At 33.1% G+C, this 16,718-nt stretch overlaps 1 protein-coding gene across 2 annotated transcripts in view; it reads left to right on the top strand.

The window, feature by feature from the left end:
- Window positions 1-208: 208 nt before the first annotated feature.
- The window catches only part of LOC143226372 (ecotropic viral integration site 5 ortholog-like), a 122,495-nt gene continuing 105,985 nt past the window's right edge, over window positions 209-16,718 (top strand). The window contains exons 1-2 of one of the 2 annotated variants that reach the window (XM_076457267.1): window positions 210-342; window positions 10,033-10,140. The gene's annotated coding sequence lies outside the window, so the exon portion shown is untranslated. Of the gene's footprint in view, window positions 343-10,032; window positions 10,141-16,718 lie in introns of both variants that reach the window. The other variant, XM_076457257.1, reaches the window with a different exon arrangement.

Below are 16,718 nucleotides of genomic sequence, written 5' to 3' on the forward strand. Positions count from 1 at the left end.
CACAGAAGTAAGAACCGAGAAAATAGGTCTTCATTCTCTTAAACCTGAAGAAAGAAGAACCGTATTACACATTTAAATATGAGAATACCTTGTGTCTCTTGACTTTCGAAGAGTTTGACCCTCTTTAAAAGGTTTCATATAACACACGCTAGATGGCTGAACAGTCGAGGGCAAATAACTATTGACATATCATTTCATCCGACGAAACGTTTCTCTTAAAAGCAGTAGTATCAAAACCTTGAACGTTGACTATGAGAGAGGAAGGACTTGCGGCTGAGTGTTAACTTTGAACAATGTAAATATTCTCCATGAAGACGCTATCAAAACATCTTTACTTCAAAAGTAGGTTGTTAATTTATATTTTATTTAATCATTATTTGTCATAAGCTATAACAATACGACCTGCTTCCAGAGTCTGACGTTGTTAGTTAACTTTTCATTACTAGAGACCTGCAAGCGAAGTTTGTACACTGTAGTATTGACCGTTGTAACTTATGCGGCAACAAAGACTAACCTTCAATGGTGAAATAGTGCACAGAAGTTGGTGGACTGCAGTATAAACATGTTACTCCTCTTGACGACTGTGTACTGTCACAGTGATTTCTAGGGTAGAAGTTCATCTTAAAGAATATGAGTCGTTAGTGGGTGAAAACGTTTACTCTTTGTGATTCAGGTTGACGATTGTTGAGTAAAAAATAAGGGTTAAGAGTCAGTTCATTTGAACTAATGTCACAGAATTACTGAGACAACTTTTAAAATTTGATATGTTTATCGCCTGAAATTCCAAGGATAATACTTACTCGTATACAGAGTGAAGCCTAAACTAGAGTATTGTGGCACTCAAAATGTTGCTTGCATTTTGTAGACTTTTTTGTTCTTGTTAGGAAAAAGTACTCACGAACTTGGAATGATTGAAGTGATACACAACAAAATGAATAAACATACACAATTAGGGTGAGAGGTTGAACTAAGAAAAATAATAACGTTAGTGAATGTAATGGTTGAGATCATTGTGTAAACCATTATCAAACAAGATAAACTGGTAAATAATACCACAACTTCATGGAATATCACAGATACACTTAATGGATATGATGACTGAACGTGTTCGGAAAGAACACAGTATTAGCGGGCATGATAAACCACCTTATTCCAAAATGGCATAGCTGTAGTTTACATTATATATGAAGTTGTTATAAATTTGTAATAGATATGATGACTAGACTTATCCTAGAATAACACTAATTTGTACGTATGATAACTGAATTGTCCTGAAATAACACAGATGTTATAGACAAGGCCATTGAATTGTCTTAAAATAACGGAAACGTGGTAAACATGACCAGTGGATTATTTAAAAATACAAGAGACATAGCAAACATGAACACTGGAATATCCTGAAATAACATAATATTAGTATCTATGACAGTTATATTTCCTTAAAAACCATGAATTTAGTAAAGTTCATTACTATCGACTAGACGATTGGGACAACTGTATGTTTCCTATAATAAATGAACCGTGACAAATAGAATGTTCCAAGATATCTGATACTATATAATTCATTAACCTAATTATTGAACACATTGAATACTGTAAACGTAATATACAAAATGATTAAGTTTATCATGGAATATAACAGGTTTAGTAGATGTCATGTTACGGAATTTTCCACACTTAGCGAACACGATGACAGGGATGAGATGTCGCTTACTTAGAGCACAGAATGATTGGACGTATCCTAGAAAAGCATAACTTTGACGGTTAAGATGCCTATTTTAACAGTTTGTTGAAGTTGTTATGAAAGAACAAGATGAAAGAAAATTATACAAGAATATTATAGGTTTAGTAAATAGACTCGTTAAACTTGTTAGCACACACCAAAACATGGTAGGCAAGGTGTTTAAATATGTCACGAAATATCAGAGCTTTACAAAAACAAAAATTATCTCTACTCTTGCTATAGAAAACCCCAATCCTTACAGTGGCACAGTGGTTTGTATGCAAACTCATGCCGCTTAAAACTGGGTTTCGATACCCGTCGTAGGCATAGTACAAATAGCCCATTGTTTAGTTTTGTGTTTAATTCCAAACAAACAAAGCTACAAAACATAATTTACTTTCAGGATACGACTGACAAAACTATTTACAGTGACATCGAAATACCGGATAGGATAATGTTAATGGTAAAATAATACCCAGTACATTACAAGGAAACAACTTTTAAAATCATCGTTAAAATGATCAAAATGATATAAAAAATATTAAATTAAAGTCAGGAAATTTGATTTTCTTAACTTCAGTCCTGAATATATAGAAGGTTAGTAACGTTCCTTTTGAGACAGAAAAGTTTAAAGATCACAGGTTTCAAATACATTGATCACAAAGAGAATTTTCTAAGGTTTTTGGAATAACGACTGTTGAACTGTGATGCAAAGTAGTGGGAAAAAATACATATCAGTTTGTTTGTAGTTAGTTAAGCACAAGGCTACAAAATGGGCGATCTCTGCTCTGCCCACCACAGGTATCGAATCCCGGCCTTTAGCGTTGTATATCCGCAAGCATACCGTTGTAAGGGGAAAATTAACCTCTCAGGGTCCATAGGCCATTAATTATTGTCATAAAAATTGCTTTTCGACTGTAAAAAATATATATACAATTATTACAATTCAGCTTACAAACGAAAACAAAAAAATATGTAATCTTCAAAACATATATATTAGTATTGCAGATGAACAAGGTTGAAGTCCAAGGATTTGTCCCTCCTTTTTCTCCCCAACGATCGGTGCTCATGCTTGGAATGTTGATTTTTACAGTAATGCTATAACTGTAAGTTTGGTGTACGCTAACGGAATCTCTCACACGTATTTACTTAACCCTAGTTCACACACTCAAAAAAATTACGTTGCCCACACTGGGGGTCATTTTTGACCTCCACCAAAAATATTTTAAAAAATTTATTTTCATATAAGCAAAGTATAAATTTGGACAAAATATTTATTCTATACAATTTATGCATACACTCTGGGTAACTTTATGGTCATTGCAAGCCATTTTACTACATTTGATACACTTTGAAGAAGTTCTTTTCCTTGAATCACGTGCGCATATTTCACACCATTTCCTAACGTTCTCTTCAGCAACTTTTTGTCTTTTTGGAGGGATCACTTCATTTGTATCTTCCTCAGGCAGTAATTCATCAGTAAGCAACTTCAGAAATTCACGTCTTGCTCTTTTTTGGTACTTTGATGCGAATTCTGGGTGGCGCTGGCGATAGAGAAGGTAAGCATTGTATGCGGCAGCATCAAGAATGTTATAAAATAGTGCCATTGTCCACCTTCTGGTCTTTCTTTTTGTGGAAAAGAATCTAACTATTTGGTCTAGTGTATCGACTCCTCCTTTGGTGGAGTTATAGTATGATATTATTTCAGGTTTTCCTGATTCATCATCGATTGAGGGCTCTCTATGCAACGTAAATAAGAATATTCTAGAATGCTCGAGAACATTTATAGAGTGTTCTAGAATGTTCTAGAACACAAAATTTCATATCAATATATTATTTGATTGTTTACCAGACATGTAATTGAGTTTTTTAAACGGGGGTCAAAAATGACCCCCAATGTGGAAAACGTGAATTTCGACATTAGACAAGGGGTGTAATATCCCATTTGCATAAAATATATGTTAAACGTATTAGTATTGTATGTTATTAGTATAGATTAAATTAGGTACATTTTTAGGCCCGAAAGTCACACCTTTGATATTTCTATAACAACTTGAACACAAGTGGGCCCATTTTTGACCCCCACCGTGTGTATGAGGGTTAAATTTCTTGGATTGTCTGATCAACACAAGTTTTTAGTTTACTTAGATTCATTCTTGTTTGATCCTTTAGATTTTATTTTCTATATTATCACAATTACTATAAATATTCGATTTTAAAAGATATTAATGTATCAAAGTAGTTTTATCGGCATTAACAGATTGAACTATATGTGTACGTCCTTTTACATAACTTCATGAATTGGTTTGTTTTGAATTTCGCGCAAAGCTACACAAGAGCTATCCGTGCTAGCCGTCCCTAATTTAGCAGTGTAAGAGTAGAGGGAAAGCAGCTAACAGTTACCACCCATAGCCAACTCTTGAGCTACTCTTTTACGATCGAATAGTGGGATTGACCGTCACATTATAACCTCCCCATGGCTGAATGAGCGAGCGTGTTTGGTGTAACAGAGATTCGAACCCACGACCCTCGGATTACGAGTCGAGTGCCTTAACCACATGGCCATGCCGGGCAGCTTCATGAATGAACGGTCTTATGTTACGTAGAATTATCTGCTAAATTATGGTCTCGACTTGAAGTATAGTCGAACTAACTGATACATTCTTAACCCTACTGAAACTGCTTGTTTTGGTTTTGTATTTTGGCATATACAGTTTCAATAAAGCATTATATGTTACAAAAGTTATATAGAAACATTTGCAAATACGAATATGGAAAATGTTGTTTTAAGAATACTGGAGTTTAATTTGTAATAATGAACTAATTTTCCTTTATTAGACCATATTTTAACTTAGTCGATTATCACTTATCATCTAGATTTTTTCTTTTAAAAATCCAATATTTTACTAAAGTAATCAAGGTAGTAATTTTCTCACCATTTTCAAATGCTCCATCGCTACCTGGCGGTGTACAATAGTGTGAATAATTGTTTTTAACTAGATTTTTTTTCTTAAACTGATGTTTTTTAAAGCTTCCAATTAATGAATTATTAGATACGTAAAGGTGAGACAAAAAACGACATTTTCTTATTTTTTATTTTTTGCCGACTGCTCATCGAATTCATGTTTGCTGTTATTTTGATTGAACAGCTGTGTGTGTGTGTACTGAAGATATGGACCTATGATTGAAATAATAACAACACAAACATTGTAATTATGCATAATATTTTTACTCGAGTTTTAAATTTATTAGAGCATTGTGTTTTCTGGTGCTTATGAATTATTTTTGACAATACTTTACAGAACCCGGTTCATTTTAATAATTTTCCTACAATCGTTTTGTTGTCATTCTAATGGGATTTAGTTACAGTACTGTACAAAAGTGTTAGGACAACAGAATATTTTGTCATTCTTTTCATTTTATCGAGATAATTCTTCCATGCCATTACAGAATGTAAATTTCAACACTATGATAATGCTTCACTGATCCATGTTGACAAGTGAATGAACCAGGTAAGAATACGTATCATTCTTTAGAATTCCTACAGACTTGTGCCAAGGGAATTCCATAATAGCTCTGTTTGAATGAACATATTATCAAATATAGGGCTTGGAATAACTGTCATGGTACCATATGCAGTGTCTTTACTATATATAACGAAGCTAGCAAGGAGTTAGTATATGGTATTAGTATATATTAGACTAAATCAATTTAACAGAACTCCACACATAAACCTTGATAAAAACAATGCTTAATACTATTAAGTTTCCTTGTTGTGCCAAGGCTAAAAAAATCTACATAATTGTCAGTAGAGCAGAGAGTCCGACAACTTGCTGTAGATTTAAAATGGTCCCTAAATACTGTCTAGTACACCTTAGATCGTTAGACCGAGACAGAAAAATTTGAAAATAGTAAAAGAGACATAACACCTAAGCTCGATAATACTGATGTTAAGTATTTATATTTATACAGAAACATGTCCAGATATATAATATCAAGAAAACTCCACGTGGTCGTGTAGCAGTTGGAAACCTTTACTTTGATCTCCAAATATTGTTAAGAAACTCACATTTGCTAAAAAGTACAAAACTAGATTGTTGTTGATTTGAAAATTGGTGTTATGGATGGATTAATCAAATATTTCTTTCAAAGTGTATGTTATATCCGATCGAAGAAAGATGAAAGATACTTACTTCAATGCATAGCACCTACCATGAAATATGGGGGAAGTGGTGTAATATTTTGTGGTGTATTTCTGCTAGACAACAGAAGGCATTCGCAAATTAGATGGAATAATAGATAATCGTAAGTACCATCAGATACTGATCCACTATGGTATACCCAGTGGCTCGTGTATTATCGGTAAAGCATTCTACTACCAAGAAGATAATGACCCTAAATATTTATTTAATCTGTGCAGAAATTATTTAACTAAAAAAGAAGCTACTGCAGTCATTGAAATGATGCAGTGTCTCCCCACAGAGCCCCGACTTTAACCCATTTTAGCAATCTGGAATTTGATAGATCAAAAAAGTTGATAAATTAAAAGCTGCTACCAAAGAAGTTTATGGAAGTAGATTAAATATGTTGTAACAATGCCTGAAATACTGTCTCCAGATAAAGCAAAAAGAGGGAGAAACAGAATATTAACTGTTTGCTGAACTTGAGTACTTGCTGTGAGTTTTTTGTTGTACTAAATATAAAGATTAATAAGGTTTTGATGTTCCACCTGTGATTTATCCTCCATTATTCTTTGAGAGCAGCCTGAAATCTAACTTTTGACTTTGTCCGAATACTTTTGCACAGTATTGTATATTTATCTAACTTTACGTTCTGGTTTGTGAATCGTTTGTCAGATTACTTCATAAATATAATTTGCAATATTAATGACTTTAAGCCATGCTGTGATGTTCGATATATAACTTCAAGCGTAAGAGTTAGATTATATGGTATTCACTTTAAACATTTGTTAATCGTTCATTATTAATTTGGGTAAGATGCAACGCTTAGTCTGCCTATAAGAGTATTATTAATAAAATACAACGCTTAGTTTACGTATAGAGGTATAATTAATAAGATGTAGTGCTTATATTACCTATAAAAATATAATTAATAAGTATAGTGCTTATATTATCTGTAGAGGTATAATTAATAAGATGTAGTGCTTAGATTACCTATAAAAATATAATTAATAAGATATAGTGCTTATATTACCTATAGAGGTATAATTAATAAGATTCGATCATCAGTTTAACTATAGAGGTATTATTAATAAGATGTATTGCTTATATTACCTATAAAAATATAATTAATAAGATATAGTGCTTATATTATCTATAGAGGTATAATTAATAAGATGTAGTGCTTAGACTACCTATAGGGACAAAAATATAATTAATAAGATATAGTGCTTATATTACCTATAGAGGTATAAGTAATAAGATTCGATCATCAGTTTAACTATAGAGGTATTATTAATAAGATGTAGTATAATTTATATTACCTATAAAAATATAATTAATAAGTATAGTGCTTATATTATCTATTGAGGTATACTTAATAAGATGTAGTGCTTAGACAACCTATAGAGACATTATTAATAAGATTCGATCATCAGTTTAACTATAGAGATATAAGTAATAAGATGTAGTGCTTACTTTACCTATAGAGGTATAATTAATAAGATGAAGTTCTTAGACAACCTATAGAGACATTATTAATAAGATGAAGTCGACTTTCATCAATTTAAGATGAAGTGCTTACTTTACCTATAGAGGTATAATTAATAAGATATAGTGCTTACTTTACCTATAGAGGTATAATTAATAAGATGTAGTGCTTACTTTACCTATAGAGGTATAATTAATAAAATACCACTTTGATTCTTCCTTTTTTCACGTACAACTTTTCACTTATTCCAATAACAAGTTCATATAGTTCTTGATATCTCTTCTCTGTAGAACATGAAGAAATAGATAAATAACTTATTTTCTGTAAGGTGCCATTCAAACACATTTTTTTCCGTTTGAACAATTCATGGCTTTTGAAAACTGTCCCATTCTTCTATTACCTGTAGTATCACTACATGTACTTAGATTGTACTTTTCAGATTGTGTGGTACTGTAGCTAAGTCTTTCTTGTTATTTCCTAATTTCCGTATTGTTTCTGTACGGTATGTAACGTACGACTTTCTGAAGACACTCATTCTTCACCTATTATTTTATGTCACATGATTTCATCACACCGGATGTAAGACGATACACAAATATCTGCCTTACCTCGGTATTCTTGATCATTCCGAAACCTAGGTAATTTATGAGTAGCTTATATTATTATGTAACGGTATGTCTGCGGACTTACAAGGCCAAAAACTGGGTTTCGATACCCGAGGTTGGCAGAGCACAGCTAGCCCATTGTGTAGTTTTGAACTTAATTCAAAACAACAACAAATTATTATGTAATCATTCCACAAGTTTGGTAATTTTTGGATAAGTCCAGCATAGCCAGGTGATTAAGGCACTCGACTCGTAATCCGAGGGTCGCGGATTCGAATCCCCATCACACCAAACACGCTCGCTCTCTTAGCCCTGGAGGCGTTATAATGTGACGGTCAATCCCACTATTCGTTGGTAAAAGAGTAACCTAAGAGTTGGCGGTGGGTGGTGATGACAACTGCCTTCTCTCTAGTCTTACACTGCTAAGTTAGAAACGGCTAGCGCAGATAGCCCTCGTGTAGTTTTGCACGAAATTTAAAACAAACCAATTTTTGAATAGCTTTCTTATAGTATTATATTATCATTCCTGAAGTTAGGCTTTTCATGAATCTCTTCGTTACATTCGGTAGTTTCATGTATACTCTATTTATTCGTTAGAAACTTCTGATTTTTCTATAGACTAAAGTAAATAAACTGTTTTCTGATTTCAAAACAAGTATTTTCAGTCAGCAAATGTCTGTTATCTGACTAGGTTTTCATTTTTTTCGCCTTATTCTTTAGTTTTAGGCCCGGCATGGCCAGGTGGTTAAGGCACTAGGCTCGTGATCCGAGGGTCGCGGGTTCGAATTCCCGTCGCACGAAACATGTTCGCCCTTTCAGCCGTGGGGGCGTTATAATGTGATTGTCATTCTCACTATTCGTTGGTAATAGAGTAGCCCAAGGGTTAGCGGTGAGTAGTGATGATTGGTGCCTTCCCTCTAGTTTTACACTGCTAATTTAAGGACAGATAGCCGTTGCGTGGCTTTGCGCGAAACTCAAAACAAATCAAACTGTATGTACTTCTGGTATAATGAAATTGTTTATTTATTAAATAACATCACGAACTGATTCTATATTCAAGTCATCAATGTATTTAAACAAGCAATGAAATCAATCAGATATTGTAAAACTATAGACAACTTATTTTCGCTCGGTGTATATAGAAATTTCTCATTAGAGAAATTTGCATTCTGTGGAATAACAACAGAAAGCTTAGAAACCTATGTATTAAATATGACATAACTTATTCAAACGTCAGAGCGGAATAAGATTGAATATACTTTGTGAAGTAATCCACTTTTAAAACATCTTCTAAATAAGCTTTAGATAACAGTAATGTTTGTAACATATTCACTTACTATGTATAAATTATTCATAAATAGAGTAAAAGATGAAGAACTCGTTAAATTTATACTGAATAATAAATATCATATATTCATTTGAATTTAAATTTCTTATTGTATTCATATTTATAACTCGTCTGTACGTTTCACTGCTTATGCTGAACTTTGTTCAATAAATGAATATGTTTTTGAATCGTTGAATTAGTAAATTAAAAATTAAGATATTGATTATTTTAGTTACTTCGCGAGTTCTTTTTTGTTGTTGCGCAAAAACTGAACATCGTTATCAAAACAACTATTATAAAATATTATAATTATCAAGATTTTTTGGTTATATGCACTTGTCGGAGGAAAGGGTGGAGTGTTAAGCCACCAGAAATCCTCAATTCAAATTATTTTGATTGGTTTGTGGTTTGGTTTGAATTTCGCACAAAGCTACATAATGGCTATCTACGCTAGCCGTCCCTAGTTTAGCAGCATAAGACTAGAGAGAAGGCAGCTAATCACCACCACCCATCACCAACTCTTTAGCTACTCTTTTATCAACGAATAGTGGGATTAACCGTCACATTATAACGCTCACATGGCTGAAAAGGCGAGCATGTTTTTGTGACGGGGATTCGAACCCGCGCCCCTCAGATTACGAGTCGAGTGCCTTAACCACCTGGCCATGCCGGCCAAAATTATTTTGAATATTTGTGTTTTTTCATAGGAAAATTCGGTCTATATGCTGTATACACTGAGGAATATCGAACAGCTGATTTTAGCGTTCTAAGTTTGTAGACGTGCCGCTATTTCACCAGGAGACCCTAGCGTAAAAGTAAGTATGTGAAAAGAGGTGTTTTCTATTATTGAGAAATTATGTGTGAACTAATTAAGATACTGCATTTAAAAACACTTCTTATGGTATTAAGAACAATCACATATAGTTCAGTTCATCTTTATATCTATGTATATGTCACAGATTTTAAAACTTTTTCCATGTTTTTATTTGTTTACGAAATATCCACATTTTGGTAAGAGGGTTTATAAAATTTCGTATCTGACTTTCATTAGAAAATCCTAAAAAAACGAGTAACTCAATAAAAGATATAAGCATAGAAACAATAATGTTTTAGTTGCTTGGTATCCTACACAAAACAGAATTGTGAATATAAATAGCAAGTAAGAAAAAGATACGAAACTTGAATTCAACATAATTTTATTTGAAAACCAAAGACTAGAGAATTAGTTTATTTGTTTTAATTTCGCTCAGAGCTACACGAGATCTATCTGCGCGAGCACAAAGAGCTTCAATATCTTTTAAATATTGCCATTGATCAAGTTTAAGAACAAAATAACATTAACTAAATAGTTGTAGGATTTTCATTATTTGTAGGTACTGAGATCTTTCATCTTCATATATCGAGTTACATTTTCCACAGTGTTAGTGGGAACGTATTAATATACAATAAATAAAACGTACATTTATTATAAACACGTCGATATACAATACGTAACACGTACGCATATTTTAAACACATTTATCATTTTTAATCCTAGAATTATCAATGGGCCTCATTAGCTTTTTTTTTTCGAAAATATATATGAATTAATCTGCTCGTGGATCATTTACGTTTATATACAGGCCCCTAATAACATCCAACAAACACACTGTCGACATATGATTAATCTCATTAATTAATCCTGGGATTCTCTGAGCATCTTAATTAACACTAATTAATGGGTAATTTGAGGGTTAATTATTTAGCTGAGCTAAAGTTCTTTGCACACTTTTCTTTTCAGCAAATCCAAACCACTTATAGTATTAAAGAACACAATAAAGCCATCAGACGGTTATTTGTTACGTTTTAGTTCTCATTTTAAAGTTAAAGATAAAAAATACAACTTAATAATCCCTATTCTTCAAACATATATAACATATCTAAAAGATGTATATAACCAAAGTGTAACGGATAATCTATGTTCAACTAATGCTTTTCAGATTACCAGTAAATTAGGTAGCCAAGTTGTAACTGTTATTCGTTAAGCTTTCAGAAACTTTATTTCGAAACCCATTTAAATGCAGCTCCCAGGAAATAATGTACTTAATTTTAAGTTTATCACTACTTCAATAAATACTTTTATAAAAGAGCTATCACACTAAAATGACGTTGGTTGCCTATTTATAAACATAAGTGGATATGATAACCATACCTTTCGTAACACTAAACGTGAAATACTTTTACAGGGAGAAAAACCCTAAAATAATAGCTTTTAAATGTTGTATCAAAATTAAACTTCATTACTGTATATACAACAATTCCTATGAACAAACTGGTTCCACGATGACACAGCGGTAAATGCTACAGTCTGGATTTGGTCTGAGCAGTTAACAAAGCTTATTAGTCAAAGTTAACAAAGCAACAACTGATTGAACGAACTAGTTAGAACTGAATTCCCTAATTTCAAAGTTTTTAGTATGAAAAACGTGAAATATGTTAATAGTTGTTGTTGTTTTTTATATTTATAAAAGATTTGATGCTTTTAAATATAAACTTTACAAAAGTGTTAACCGTTCATCTCTTGTGGGTAACAAAAGTGTTAACCATTCATCTATTGTGGGTAACAAAAATGTTAACCATTCATCTATTGTGGGCAATAAAAGTGTTAACCATTCATCTATTGTGGGTAACAAAAGTGTTAACCATTCATCTATTGTGGGTAACAAATGTGTTAACCACTCATCTATTGTGGGTAACAAAAGTATTAACCATTCATCTATTCTAGGTAACAAAAGTGTTAACCATTCATCTATTGTGGGTAACAAAAGTATTAACCATTCATCTATTGTGGGTAACAAAAGTATTAACCATTCATCTATTGTAGGTAACAAAAGTGTTAACCATTCATCTATTGTGGGTAACAAATGTGTTAACCACTCATCTATTGTGGGTAACAAAAGTATTAACCATTCATCTATTGTAGGTAACAAAAGTGTTAACTATTCATCTATTGTGGGTAACAAAAGTATTAACCATTCATCTATTGTGGGTAACAAAAGTATCAACCATTCATCTATTGTAGGTAACAAAAGTGTTAACCATTCATCTATTGTGGGTAACAAAAGTGTTAACCATTCATCTATTGTGAGTACATTTATTGACATTTTTCCAGTTTGAATATTGCGCAAAGCTACACGAGCGCTCTCTGCACTAATCGTTCTTAGTGAAAGGCTAAAGGGAAGGCAGATAGTAATCTCCACCCGCCGCCAACTCTTGGGCTGCTCTTTTACCAACGAATAGTGGGATTGATCATCACAGTATAATACCCCCACGGCTGAAAGGGTGGACATGTTTGGTGGGACTCCCGTCACTCTCGGATTACGAGTCGAGTGCGAGATTTCGTATTATTACCCTATATCCTGCTCGACGGAAAATGAAAACATCTAACGATATGTGTTACAGAAACGTACTACTGAACTTTCGACGTAAATACAAACAACAGTTTACGTTGAAATAAATATCTTTAACAAGTGTTGAGAATTTCCTTGCCAGCGTTATGTTCTTCCTTCACTTAGTAGTTAAAACTTACTTATCATTATGTTAAAAACTTGCATTTTTCTCGGTTACTCATAGTTTGGAATATTGTGACAAAATGGACTATTTTCAACTCTTCCTTATAATACTCAAGCGTGATAGTTTTCGACACCATGAATTTTTTTTTATATTTTCAATAGTAAATATAATTAAAATGTTATTAGAATTCAAATATCAGAAAAGTTTCATTTTAACTTTGACATTGAAGGACTGTCATCATGATACGTCAATTACACGTAGGTGTTTTATTAGCGGGCGTCATTACTCAATAAACAACACACATATTGGACAAGAAACATACAGATTTAATAGCATAATTATTAAAAATATATAGGATTGCCTTGTTTATCTTAATTGTAGGACTATGGAAAATAATAATGTTTTGCATCCAGATAAGAGTAATAGTTGATCTATAGTGATAGCAGGTGTGGAAATGGAAACTTCAAGTGATAAGATTTACTTATCAAACCAGTGACTCCATTGTTAAAACGCATGTTACATGAATTTAGCTATTAATTCCGCTCTATACTTTTCTATTTCATTAAGAGTACCTATGACTCAGTGGCTCAGCGGTAAACATCTAAAAACGGGTTTCCATATTCGAAATAGGCACAGCACGGATAGCCCATTATGTAGCTTTGTGCTTAATAAGAAACAAAGAACGAAACCACCTATGTTCCCCAGCCAGTGAATAATAGTTCAAAATGTAAAACATAAGCTTCAACAACTATGTCTGCTCATAATATGAATGAATTAAAATAGAGACGAGGTTTACGAATTCATAATAATCCTGGCGGCCATTCTATATTTGCATTCGTGTGTGTCTTACAACTGTGTGTAAGACTAAGCTACTTCAAAGTGTTATCACAATACTCTTGTCCTTCGTCTCTCTTTCAATCTCCTTTCTTTAGTCCTACCAACAATACATTTGCCAAACCCTCTGTCTCATCTCATGTCCCAAATGTTTGTCTTCCGTATCACTATAATCTATAAAAATTGACGGCTTAACTTTAATCTTTTTTAATGTATCCTTATTAGTCATTCTTTCAACACAGTTGATTTGTAGCACTCTCTTTAGAATTCACATTTCTGCACTAGCCAACTATTGTTCCATCTCTGCTAAGCGTCTATGTTTCACAGCTATACACTAAAGTTGATCAAACGTAATATTTTACTATCCTGATTCGTGTACAATTCGTTATCTTCTTTCTGGTAAATGGGAATTTTTATGTTCAGGAACGTATTATTTTCCACAGTTATCCTTATCTTTATTTCCTCCTCGTATCCTCCGTCGCTCGTTATTGCACTCCTAAGATATCAGAATCTTTTTACTTCTTCGACAGTTTGCTCATCTACTTTAATTGTACTTCGGGAACAACGTCGACTTTCTCACAACCATAATTTTTATTGAAATTTATGATCAGGCCATATTTTCACTTACTTCTTTAATGATGTCAGTTATTTCCACAGTAACTTTTCTAATTATTTTATTACCACATACTATCTGTCGCACGTATATTGATGTTTAAATTGGGCCTGGCATGGCCAAGTGGGTTAAGGCGTTCTACTCGTAATATGAGAGTCGCGGGTTCGAATCCCCGTCGCACCAAACATGCTCGCCCTTTCAACCATGTGGACGTTATTATGTGACGGTTAATCTCACTATTCGTTGGTAAAAGAGTGGCCCAAGAGTTGGCGGTGGGTGGTGATGACTAGCTGCCCTCAGATTACGAGTCGCACGCCTTAACACGCTTGGCCATGCCGGGCCTACAGCTATGGCAAAAACTTCATTCATGAACATAAGATACGTAAGTATAAATAAGATAACGATTGGTCCCTCCGTTGGACAGCAGTAAGTCTACGGATTTTCAACGCTAAATTAAGAGTTTGATTTCCCTCGGTGGACACGGCAGGTATCCCGTGGTATCTTTGCTATAATAAAAGCACGTACAGGTAACGATTAGTACACGAATCGGGATAGTAAAATATCACGTTTGGTCATCTTTACGGCACGGCTGTGAAACAGACATGTCCAAGTTTGAAAGAAATGTGATGACCGAATGTCTTCATAAATAAATAGAAATATTTCAATACTCAATATGAAAAAAGGTATCCTTGTTTAACCCTATAATTACTTATGATGTTTACATGGATCCCACCGGCGTTTGATTAAAACACTTAAACAATTTGAGAGTAGCAAACTTTAATCTCATCCATTAAAATGTTCATCCTTTCAGACGTAGGGGCGTAATAATGTGTCAGTCAATCCAATATTCGTTGATAAAAGTTACCCAAGAAAATGACTGGTCAGTAATTCCTTCTTTTGGACCTATCTTTTTAAAATTAGGAACGTTTAGCGTAGATAACTCTAGAGTAGGTTTTGAGCTAATTTCAACGCTAATTACATGTGGTGAGAAGAGGAGGTTCAAAATGAACACAAAGATGTAAGCTATATCTAAAATATGATGTCAGAATGGCATTCAAATGTCAGGAATAGCTCAGTTTCCAGCAGTAGCATGACAAGCTGTCAATTGATATATCAGATATAACCAAGTTTTCAACAAACATGATAACGGGCGGATAATACAGATATTAGATATATCCAAATTTGCCGCAAACATCATAACAGATTAATAGTACAGATGTCAAATACAGCCAAGTTTCCAACAAATATGGTGACAGATATAGCCACGTTTATAATAAACATAATGACAGCTGATAATACAGATGTAAAATATAATAAAGTTTCCAACAAACATGATTACAGGCTGAAAATACAGATGTCAGATACAAACAAGTTTCTAACAAATATTATTGCAGGCTGGCCATGAAAATATCAGATATAGCCAAGTTTGAAACACAATTTATGACAAATGTTAATACAGATGTAAAATATAGAAAAGTTCCCAGCAGATATGATGGCAGGCTAGCAACATCAATGTCAGATATAACCAAGTCTTTCCAAGACAAATGATGGCAGGTTAACGATATCGATGTCAGATATAACCAAGTTTTTATCAAATATGTTCACAGGCAGACGATAAGAACGTCAGGTATCATGAATGGATGTATTTAAAAATGAATAAAAATATATTAATACTCAATATGAAAGGAATTGTTACTTGACCCTTCAATTACTTACAAGTCCGTACGAATCGTATCGGCATTTTCAGGCAATTGTGAAACCACATTTGCACCAAATTACTAGTGATTTTATTACTTTGTTGGGTACAGTGTCCCTAGTATTAACATGAGACAGGCAAAACAAATAAACAAGATTTCTTCCAACAATCCAGTTAATCCCGTGAATTACTTGTAGGGTATACTATGAATATTTTAGATTAAAAAATGAAAAAATTCACTGAGTGATTTAGATCAGCTCTTTGTACTAAGTATAGTAATAGTAAAATATATAAAATGCAATAGATGGATCCAACGGTGGTGTGTGGTATTTAGAATTAAAATTATTATACCTAACTGTTTGTGTTATATAAGTATCATTGTAAACATCAAACTTAACACAAGGCAAAATGTGTCTAATAGTACCTCTGTGTTGTCTTTGTAAATATAAATTTTAATTCTCACGAGAAAACAAAATATGGTTTTATTTACAAATACAATTAATTAAGACGAATATTTTAAAGACATCATCTGCACTGTAATGTTTTGAAATTTGAACTCCACACATATCTGATTTCACAAACCTGCTTAGAGCCTCCTTTAAAATTAATATTGAATGTGGACCATATCGCTCCATATATAACAGCTTGAATCATTTAAATAGTATATTTAATGTTGTAGTACAGCTCTCAACAACTTT

Source organism: Tachypleus tridentatus, chromosome 1, assembly GCF_004210375.1.
Source record: "Tachypleus tridentatus isolate NWPU-2018 chromosome 1, ASM421037v1, whole genome shotgun sequence".
NCBI classification, from domain to species: domain Eukaryota; kingdom Metazoa; phylum Arthropoda; class Merostomata; order Xiphosura; family Limulidae; genus Tachypleus; species Tachypleus tridentatus.